Genomic DNA, 11087 nt, shown 5'->3' on the forward strand with positions numbered 1-11087 from the left:
TGAGAAAAGAATATTCTACACACCAACTGAAATATTCTACACACCACCTGAATCTTGTCAAAATCCTTACTTGGCAAGCTTTTCCTTGTGTGTGAGAAGCCTGTGCACTTCCGTGGCAGAGGCAGCAGTGTCCCAGCAGTGAATATTCCTGGAGCCCCAGCCACAGCACGAGCACACTGGGGACAGAGTGGCTCTGACAGCCAGGGAGGAAAGATCTTGTGCTTGCACAGGGATTTGTGCAGCCCTCAGGAAAGGCAGAGCTTACCTGCAAACCTTTGTGAACTGAGCAGGCTTGGGTCAGGTTTGAGTCTTTGCCTTTTGAACCTTCAGCACATGTGAGTGAGCAAACTGGACAACTGATTCAGTTTTAGGTTTTTTTATTAATTCTGCAAAGTGTGCTGAGTGGAGTTGCAGCTTATGCTCATCCCAAAGGCTGTGCAGCAACTCCCCTGCTTTTTTAGATATTTGGCAATGTTTATGATGTGCATGAGTGGAAAATCACTGTATATTTATTTAACTGTCTCCAACCAACATGGGCATCTGTGTTACATAATCTTCCTTTTCAGATATCTTGGAGGCACCAGGCTCAAGTCTGCAGGTGCCAGATCTTGGAGTAAACTGCAACTTGGCGAAGGGCACTCTTGATTTCTGGAGGAAGGAAATGTGGAACTCAGACAGTGGTAATTAGTTTGTTAGCCCACAGACTATTTCACAAGCACAAGGGGATATTATTGCTGTTTTCTCTCCATGACACTCATCAGACAGTAATTGTCACGGTTAGTGGTTATGCACATTTCAAACATCACTTCTGGCCAGACAAAAATGACTCAGGAATACAAAGAAAATAATATTTCCAACTGCAGTGTGATGCCTCCGGCCCCACTTTCTCCTATGCTCCACTAGGTTCTGCAAACACAAGTGGTAAGGAGTTGTATTGGGCTGAATTTAAGCAAAATGTGCTGTTCTAGTTGAGATTGTCATAAGGGGAGCATAACTACAGACCAGGAGGCATTTCAGCCTTTTTCAAGCAAATGCCTTTCCAAGAGGTCAGCTAAAGAAATGGGATTTTTTTTAGGGGTCCTTCCACCAGATCAGGTTGTTCCAAGCCCCATCCAATCTGGCTTGAACACTCCCAGGGATGGGGCAGCCACAACAGCTCTGGGCAGCCTGTGCCAGGGCCTCAGCACCCTCACAATAAAGAATTTTTCCCAATATCCTGCCTAACCATGCCCTCCCATCAGTTTGAAGCCATCCCCCCTTGTCCTCTCACTACACAGCATTGTAAAATGTCCTCTGATCAATGTCTGCAAAGATCCCAAGCTCACAGGCTGCACAAACATTTTGGATTTTTCTGCTAATATGGTTTAGACAGGCCAAGCATGTGCAGGAGTCCTTGCTTGCTTGATTTTTGTCTGAATTTGAGAGAGCAGAGGTGGCCACCTGTCCCAAGGAATTTTAGTCCCTCAACTTCCAACTTTTTCAGCTGTTTTTCCCCCCCTCTGAACATTTCATCTGGATTTCTTGCACTGGGTGTGAGTTGGTGACTCTCTCTGCAGTTCAAATACACTTTAGTGACAAAAATCCCCCTGGTTTACATCAGGTGCTTCAGACTTACCAAACCTGGCATTCAGGTGCAAGAGAACATTCTTCCAGCAGGAATCAGCTGTGCCCAGAATGCACCCTTTAACCTATGATTTCAGTTGCTTGGAAAAGAGATTAACTAAATTAAACTGTAAAAACATACACACACACACACACTATTTTTCCTATCCCCTTCCAATAATAATTTCTATAATTTATATTTCTGTTAAATCCAAAATCGAGCTTCTCACTTCCTATTCTAATTTACCAATCCCCTCTAAAATCATTGACAATGATATGTATGCTGTACATAATTTCATGGGACAATATCCAATCTATTACTAGGACTTAAAATCTAATAATTAAATTTATATGCTTGAATAAATTGTCTAGGAACACAGAATCTATAAATAAGCCATTTAATGTCATAGTGGCTTTTTGGTGGTTTTTTGGGTGTCAATTAGTCACTGATGTAGAATATCCTGTTTTGATTGCATCATCAGTGCAGCAGGGAGTGTGGGCATGGAATCCAAATCTTGCAGCAATAAATAAAACTTGATTTCCAATGCTTAAGTTGTTGCTTCAACATAAGCCTGATGTCATTGGATTGCTACTGGGCCAACCTTCATTCATTGTGGCAGTGTGGTTCAAAGAAAAAACTGATTCAGTTTTATATTCCAGTGCTTTATTGACCAGAAAGAGAAAAATCAGATGAAAAGAAAGCATTTCTACCACAACATTCTTTTTCAGTAGCCAGAGTGGGCAAAATACAGGTCAGGCTTAGCAGCAGTGATTTCAAGCTTGCCATGGAAATGCTGGTAGTTAAACTTCGGTGACCTTACTTCCACACTGGCTTGTCTCCTTCTGTGCTGCCTGACTTGGCAGCAGATGAACTCCCTAAAACACAGCTTTAAAATGTTTTTTCCTTTACTGAAACCTTGAATTGTTTTCCATGTGTTCACATTCTCTCATTCCCATCCATTTTCCCCATCAGGCCATTCATGCTAATACATTTTCCAAGCAGAGTCTCACCTTCTGGAAGTGTCTCTCTGCAGAGCTGGGGCTGTTCTCTCTTTACCCTCAGAACCATGACTGAGGAGGTGACAGGAGGAGGAGGAGGTTTCTGGCATCCCTGTGCCAGTGGGATGGGAGTGTGAGCAATGCAGGGAGGACATCCCCATCCCTGTGTGGTTCTTCCCTTCCCTGAGGGGAGAGGGCTGTGGGGGAACCCTCACCCACTCTCCATTGGATCCCCATTCCTTAGGTTTTCCATCCCACCACACATTTCCCTGAGGATCAGATGCCTGGAGGGGAGGATATGCAGAAAAAAGGTTTGTGTTAGTCTGGAATAGAGTTTGTCCCTCTGCAGAAGGGGATTTTGTTTAAATCTCAAAGATAAATCAGATGTTTTCTATCCAAGGCTAAGGTTTGGGGTCTTTTTAAAGATTATTGTCATTATTTTTACCATGACTGCACTAATATGAGCATGAATGATGGAGATCTTGCCTCTTCCAAGTACAGAAACAGGGTGAGACAGATTAAGTACTGCTCTTCTGTAAACTGCAGGACTTAATTCTCTTCCTGCCAGAGTCAATGATGGAAGCCCCGTTGCTGTCACCAAAAGTAAAATAAAGATCTGTGAGGAGATTGGACAAATCTGCTGTGTCTATGTGGGAAAGTGGTCAGTACTAACAGGGGTGACATGGACTCATTTCCTCTTCCTGCAGTAAATGGATCCCATTCACATCACCCACTATTGTGTGCACATTGCCTGTGTGACCTCCAGAAAGCTGTTATGGATATGAGCTCCAGAGGGAATGGGTGATCCCAGTTTGCTTCCTGCCTGTTTCACAATGACAGCCATCAGCTCCAGAAAAAAACCTGAATAAATGTCAGCTGCATAATTTGTGATCTGTACCTGGGCATTCAGGTAAACACTTCAGCACATGTAATGAACCCAGCCCTGGGATGTTAAGTGAGGCAGCTTTTCTGAGGCTGTCTAGACACAATGTCTGCCTACAAAAGAATTTGGTTATGAACAGGGCCTCATTGTTCAAAAGATGTTATTCTGCTGCTGGGGAAATGGAAAAGATTTTTTTTTCTTTCAGGAGCAGGGAACTGCCCTTTCCTGGTGCAGTTGTCATTTCATAAATGGTGTTACTAAAAATTTTCTCCTCTGAGACTCTCCATTATTATTAATTACGTAAAACATACTGTCTTGCAAAAAAAATGTGCTAACCTATTCTTTGACATGAGAAAAAAAATGGGAAGTAAGCAGTATAATTTCACTTGCTTTGTTTGGAGAAATGCATCCAGGAGAGGTGTTTGTATGGACTGCAGTAAGTGTCACTGAGATGCTGAGAAGCAAGGTGTGTACCATCTGTTTTGGCACCCTGCAATGGAAGTGGACCAGCACTTTGTAGACTGTGGGAAAAGGGACATTGCAGGGAATGTGCTGCTCTGCCCCTGACCTGAGAGAAGAAGGAAAAAAGTGGGTTTGGAATGAAGTTTTAAAGCTGGAGGTGTTACAGTGAGGTGAAAAGACCAGTCAAAATCTGTTCAAGCATTTATCTGCCTTGAAAGATGATCAGATGTTTAAGGAATTAAGGAGACAAGGCATTTTTGAAGATTTCACAGGATGGGGTCGTCTCATCCATGTCAGTGAAAAGCTCAGTCTGGATCTCTTCACTGCCAGGGGGTGCTGGTTAACAATGGCTGTGCATGAGCCAGGGGTGCCCAGGTGGCCAAAAAGGCCAATGAACCCTGGCCTGTGTGAGCAGCAGTGTGGCCAGCAGGAGCAGGGCAGTGACTGTCCCCTGTGCTGGGCACTGCTGAGGCTGCACCTCAGATCCTGGGCTCAGTCTTGGGCCCCTCACCACAAGAATGACATTGAGGGGTTGGAACAGGTCCAGAGAAGGACAGCAGAGCTGGAGAAGGGTCTGGAGCACAAGTCCTGTGAGGAGCATCTGAGGGAGCTGGGGGGGCTCAGCCTGGAGAAAAGGAGGCTCAGGGAAGACCTTCTCACTCTACAATTCCCTGAAGGAAAGTTGTAGCCAGGTGGGGATGAGTCTGTTTTCCCAAGTTACAAAGAATAGGACAAGAGAAGCCACCTCAAGTTGTGCCAAAGGACATTTAGATTGGGCATTAGGGAAAATTTCTTCACCTCAAAAGTGGTCAAGGATTGGCAGAGGCTGCTTGGGGACATCAAATCACCATTCCTGGAGGTGTTTAAAAGATTTGCAGATGTGGCACTTGGGGAGATGGTTTAGTGGTGGGCTTGGCAGTGCTGGATTAACAGCTGGACTCAGTGATCTTTCCATCCTTAATGATTCTGTGATTTTACCTGTCCTTGTATGTGACTATTTTAGGCTGACCTCTGTGTGGGGCTTAGAGAGGTTGTCCTTCTCTTCAAGTGTTGAGGAGAGGGCAACAGGAGTTGGGAGCTGTATTCAGTGCCTCCAGTAATTTCCTATTTACATGTGCCAAACAGGTTTGGCAGAGGAGAGATTCAGAATAACACCATGTCTGCATGAAACACCCTGAGCCTTTTAAAAAAATGTATGAAAATTCAGTGTCCCATGGCTTTGGTGATAAAAACCCCTTGACAATGATGTCAAGAAGACCACCCTTAAAGCAGGGAACCATCCTTGGATCATGTTTTGAAGTTCTCACTTTCCTGTGACAAGGAGAATCCTTTTTATTCCAGAATTCCCCTTCGGTCAGGCAAAATCTGTGTTGCTCAGCCTGCAGCCACTGTCTGTTCTTATATATTAATTAGAAGGTTTGGAAAACCTTTGCCTGGACATGGTCCTGTGCATGCACTCAAACAACTTAAATGGGGGAAGAGAGCAGATTAGATAATTTTAATCTATCTGTAAACACTCTGTGTCCTTGGATTAAAAAAAAAAGGCAATTTCTCAGTTGAAAAAGGCTGTGCAATGTCCTGAAACTGCCACTGGTACCAGTCTCTTTAGAGACACATTACAGTTCCACCAGTGCTCTCCATGCTGTGCAGGGAATGCCACCCGAAGCAGGAAGATCAGTAAATGTTGGGTTGTGGCTCTGGAGTTTGCTCTGTGTCTTCGTGGCATTCTGTGGCCAGCCTCTGTGAGGAGGGATTTCTATAGGAAATACAGACCAGCAGTTTTCCCCTTCCAGTGTCAGGGGAGATTTGGCCATTGCTAACCCTGGTAAATTTAACCTACAGTGCTTGTTGCTCTTGGGTGATGCTTTATAAAGTGTTCAGAAACTAGAGCCTGCAGGACACCTGATCCTTCCTGCTAATTAAAGAGGGAAAACCTAAATTTAATTTTCTGGCCTTATGTTTTGAGTTCAAACCCAGCATTTTATTATCATTTCAGCTTAATCTGTGAGTCATTTGTAATGCATTTTCCTTATAAAGCAACATCTGTATGTTGTATTCTTTACATGTCCAAGAAGTTCAGAGTCTTTTAGTGCTTTGAGTCGAGTGGGAATCCCTGGGGTACAGCTTGGCACACACCTCTGCAAACATACCTTTTAGTCATTTACTGCTAGCTTAAAACCTTAATGGATGATGGAGGATTTAAGCAGCTGGATTTCAACATCTATTTGCCACATGCCAGCTGCAAGCAAAGCAAGAAATTATTATACTTAGCCATGATTTACATATTTGACCTTTGAACTCCAGAGAATAGCTGACATTGTCAGAGTCAAATACTGTGTGAAGCTCTGTGAAACATGAAATTTGTCTTGTTAGACTTGTCTGATCTTTATAAATTAATGTCTGGTTTGAAAGTGTCTTTAAATGACAAAAGTGCTTTGTTTTTATCAGGATTTATCTGTCTGATCTAATTAAAGTAGACATAGCTTACAAAGACTGCAGAATAAAAAGCATGCTTGAAGAAAGGCAGAGGTGTGTAGCATCAGCACCATAAAATTGAATTTGTGGTACTTTTCTCAGTTAATCTCTATTGATTAATCCATATGCAGGAGAGTGCAGGCTCTGATCTGAACTTTCAGCTCAGGTGAAATCGTTACTACTGTGATATCAGAATTTGTAAATAAGCTGTAAACTATAATGAGTGATGTTAATCGGGAAGAAATTCTTCCCTGAGAGGGTGGTGAGGCAGTTACAGTGTGATGTGCCTGTGGCAGTGATGCTCAGAGGTGAAAAACGGATCTTTGTTATCTCTCACTCTTCTTGTCTTCCTCCCCTGGTAATTCTTCAGTTGCTGATAAGTTGGTGACTCAAGATAGACAAGAGAAACCTGGGCAGCCTCTGGTACCTCAGCTCTCTCTGCAGGGTGATGGGATTTGTTTCTGGCCTGCTGGAACATATTTTTCTTCCTGGCCTCTGTGAGTCCTGCTGGTCCCACGACATGGGGTGAATCTGCACCCACAAGGAACTTGTAAAAATCAGTGGGAATGGGATGAAGAACTGGAAATAGGAGGACTCAAAGTGTTGTCTGAGGTCCACATTTCCCCAGGGGGTAAAAAGAGTTCAGGCTGGAAGATTTGGTTCTATTTACATCTGACACTTTTTGCCTGTTACTGTCTGTGTCTGTGCTGTGCTGAGGTTTGACTTGGCCAGGTGCCTCTCTGGGGTTTGGGACTCTCATCCTGTTTGTTTCCCTGGCTGGATTAGGATTAGTTCAACAGTTCTATCAGGTTATTCTGACAGGATTCACAGGAAGACACAGTAGCTTTGTTTCATTTCCAGCTTTGTCCAATCTGCAAACTTCACTCATCACAAAGGCAATGTTAAAAGGGGAGCATTAGCACTGGGGGTGATGTGAGTCACACAAGGTGTCTGTTCTGGCTTTGAACAGTAGGGAAATTATTGAATTAAGGTAATGGATCTTTGAACTTCCGTCGTTTTGATTAAGAAGCTTCATCTTCAAATTCTGAGCCCAGAGCAGCTGTGTCATTGCTCATTAGTCTGTCCTAAAAGACTAAAATGTCTTTTCTAAAAAGACAATTAAAGGAAAGCTATGGAGTGCAGAAGGGACTTGAGTTAAGTGGTTATTGTCAGCCACATAAAGTTTGCATGGCATCTGTATTTGTTAGAAAAATCTTTTCCACATTGCAATGAATTCAGATCAAATCTCCAGGCAATTCCCTGGTGTACAATTAGAGACCTCAGTTCTCTCTCCCATCAATATTCAGCCAATTCCATTAGATTTGAATTCTTGAACCCAGATTCTGGGCTGAATGTGATGAGCATCATCACCATGAAGGGACAGTTTCATAGGGAAGAAAATGTGGCTGTGTTTGATGACAATGTGAGGGTGCACGTTGTCTCAAAGTGCCTGAGAAAACTGAGAAGAATGTTACAACAGTGTGGTGAAGTGGTGTTTGATTGCTTACTATCAGGAGCTATGCTTGACAAATACACCTTTCAAGAGCAGCTTTTAAAAAGAGTCTCCTTACTTTCCTAAGGACCACGCCAAAGAGTTCCACAGCCTGGGCTCAGTGCTGAACCTTTACTCTCCTCCTCATCCATTCTGGATATGTGGGTTTGTGTTTGTCCCCTCACCATTGTGTATATCACACCCCCTGAACCCTCAGGGAACTCCCCAGGAATGCCCCTGTTGCAGGTAAATCCGTCCTGCCACTCAGTTTTTGAGAAATGTGTCTTCAGCAGCTGTTAATCTTTGCAACATGTAACTTACAGCCACATGTGGAGTAGGACTCTGGAATCAATATTTGCACTAGTTTGACTGGGACAGATATCAGACAAACTGTCTGGTCTATCTTTTATTTTAATTTTTTTAAACATCTTTTATTTTAAATTTTGCTATTCTTTGCCATGGGGCCAGGATTAATTTTGTTCAAACCGGATATTTTCTTGACAATGGAGAGTCTTTACTTCCTTTTCTGCCTTTATATTTTTCCTTCTGATTTCTACTTGCGAAGCATTTTGTTCAAAGTTTAAGGGTTGAGAAACCAGCTTTTCTGAGGTACCCTGTATATAAACATATAAAAAAAGTAATTTTAGTAAATGTGTTCAAACCATAGTTTTTGTCCACATAGTAACAAATCAGGTTTTTGTCCATATAGTTTCAAATCAGGTTATGATCAGTTTCTGAACTGAACCTGCAGTTCTGCCATTGATTTATTGGAATTACCTTGTTTAGGGTGCAATACCTGTATGTTAGAGATGTGCACTGCCAAATTTTAGAAGCTTCAGCTCTTCCAGTGTCTGCAGGACAGGACCTTCATTAGTTCTCTTCTGGATTGAATCCATCATAGCTACAGGCCTTTTTTAGCAGAAGAGTGTTATCTCTCTGGGAGAGATGTGCCTCTAGCAAACTGTGGATTAGTGTTTTTTGTTACTGTTAAGCCTCACCCTTGGACTTCATTTTCCAAGTCTGATGGAAAAGGAAGAGAAGAATGGTGTCTGACAGATTCCTTATAACAGCTGTGCTGCTGAGGCAGTGTCTGTGCTCAAGCAGGTGGGATTCTGCTGTAGTCAGCACAGAGCTCTTCCCCAGCACTTCAGATCTGCAGGGCTGGATTTTACAGGTGTGCTCACTGGGTTGTTCTGCCATTTCTAACACAGGTACCCACACAAGCTGCAAAAAGTGTTTATCTCCTCTGTAAGAGGGCTCATTCCCCTGAGGACTGAGTGTGGTGTGATTTACTGCCACAGCAGCCTCAAGAAATCCTCTTTCCTCACTGCATTCTTGTCCCCCTAATGCTCATTCAGCCGGTGCCAGCTCGTGTTGTGTTAAGCCCAAGAAGCAAAATGAGCAGAAAGTCTTTTAAAGCAGAAGTGGCTTTGTGTGCCCAAGACCTTCAGCAAGGACTGGTGTCCCATTGTCAGCAGGGAGAGCCCACATTTATCTCATTCCTGCCCAGGAACACAATTCCTGATGGCTGCATTTTGCTCCCTCTGCTTGCACTTGGCACAGTTTCTATCAGAGCCTTTCAAGGAGCTTTACTTGCTGCCTTTGATTTTCATTTACAGATCAGCCATGCCCTCTCAAGGTTAAACCTGCTTTGTCTGTCCCTTTACAAACCAACTCTGCATTCTTTCAGAATGTAGAAAATGACAGAAAGTCACTCTCCAAGACAAACACACAGCAGCTGTGGGGATCAAATAATCATAATGCACTTGTTTCAAATGCTTTTCAGGACATAAAGGTTATCTTTTTTTCAAAACTACTAGCAAAGAGTAAACAACCTATTGACATAAAGTCTGATGTTAACTTGTGACTCCAAAAGTGATTCTAGTGCTATTTTTTTCTGTGAGTTCATCAAATTACATCTAACATTTATAGCTATGTATCCTACCTGATAGTTTTATGACTCTGTTCTAAACTGAACCCTAATCTCTCTTGGGTGCCACCTCCTGTGAACTTGGCCAGCCATCCCACACCACCTGGATTCCTCACCCATTTCTCCTTCTGTGGTGCTTTTGAACTAACACCCACCTTTCCAAAGCCCTGCTGTGTGCAGTGCATTAAATATCTCCTGTCCAGTCACTGACTTTTCTTGCCTGAATGGTCACCAGGTTCTTTTGGCCTGCCACAGCCTACATGGCACTGTGCAGTGCTTACTGTGTGTGCAGCATTGGTATTTCCCTTGCTCTGTCTCATTAAATAGCTCATCTCAGCTCCTTTCTCATGATCAACCCAATCTGAAATCCTACTGGTGTATTTATTGATTAACTTAAAGGAGATAAACTCACAGAACAGTACGATAGCAAAAACTCTGTGTGGGAAAAAGGCAGCACTCAGGCTTTTCACACAACACAATGCAAATCCTTCAGGAATTGGTGTCTGTCCCACAAACAGACAGGATTTTCTAGAGACAGAATAAGTGAGAGTCTGCAATTTCTCTTTTGTTTCACTCTAAGAGGCCATTCAGTACAAATGGAGATGAGAGAACAGGATCTTACTTAGCTTGGAGTCACTGAAACCAAGCTGAATTACACAAAAACTCCAGCACCTGGTTTTTTAATCCACAGAAGAAGAGGGATCTGTCAAAGCTGGTTCATCTGCCATCTGGCACGTATTTCCTGTACCTGCCTCTAATCTCAGGCTCATTTTTGCTGGTACATTTCCAGAATCAAATAAAGGGGACTTAAGCTCAGTATTTTTACTTTTACATGCTTTCCCCATAAGTCAGGAACTTTTAAAGTGTATATTTTTGAAAAAGCTTTAGAAGTTTATTTTCTAGCTTTATTTTTGGTCAGTGAAAATCACAGAGAAGTACTTTTAGGGTTATTTTAGTGGAAAGTGATCATTTTAGACCAGTGATAGGACTTTGGCTGATCCTCTTGACTTCCCTGTGATTTCATTTGTCTTTGAATTTCTGCTTTTCCCTCTTGGTTTCAATGGGGGAAAAAGGTGTCTGGGACATTGTCTGGTGATCTGATGGAGACATTCACAACACCTCCATTCAACATTCCACCTCCAAATCTCATCCTTCACTTGAACCTGGAGTCATTTACTGCCAGTGAGACTGGGAACAATAATGAGGGAGAATACTGGGATGGATTTTAAACAACTCCTCTCTCC

This window comes from Melospiza georgiana, chromosome 6 (genome assembly GCF_028018845.1).
Source record: "Melospiza georgiana isolate bMelGeo1 chromosome 6, bMelGeo1.pri, whole genome shotgun sequence".
NCBI lineage: Eukaryota > Metazoa > Chordata > Aves > Passeriformes > Passerellidae > Melospiza > Melospiza georgiana.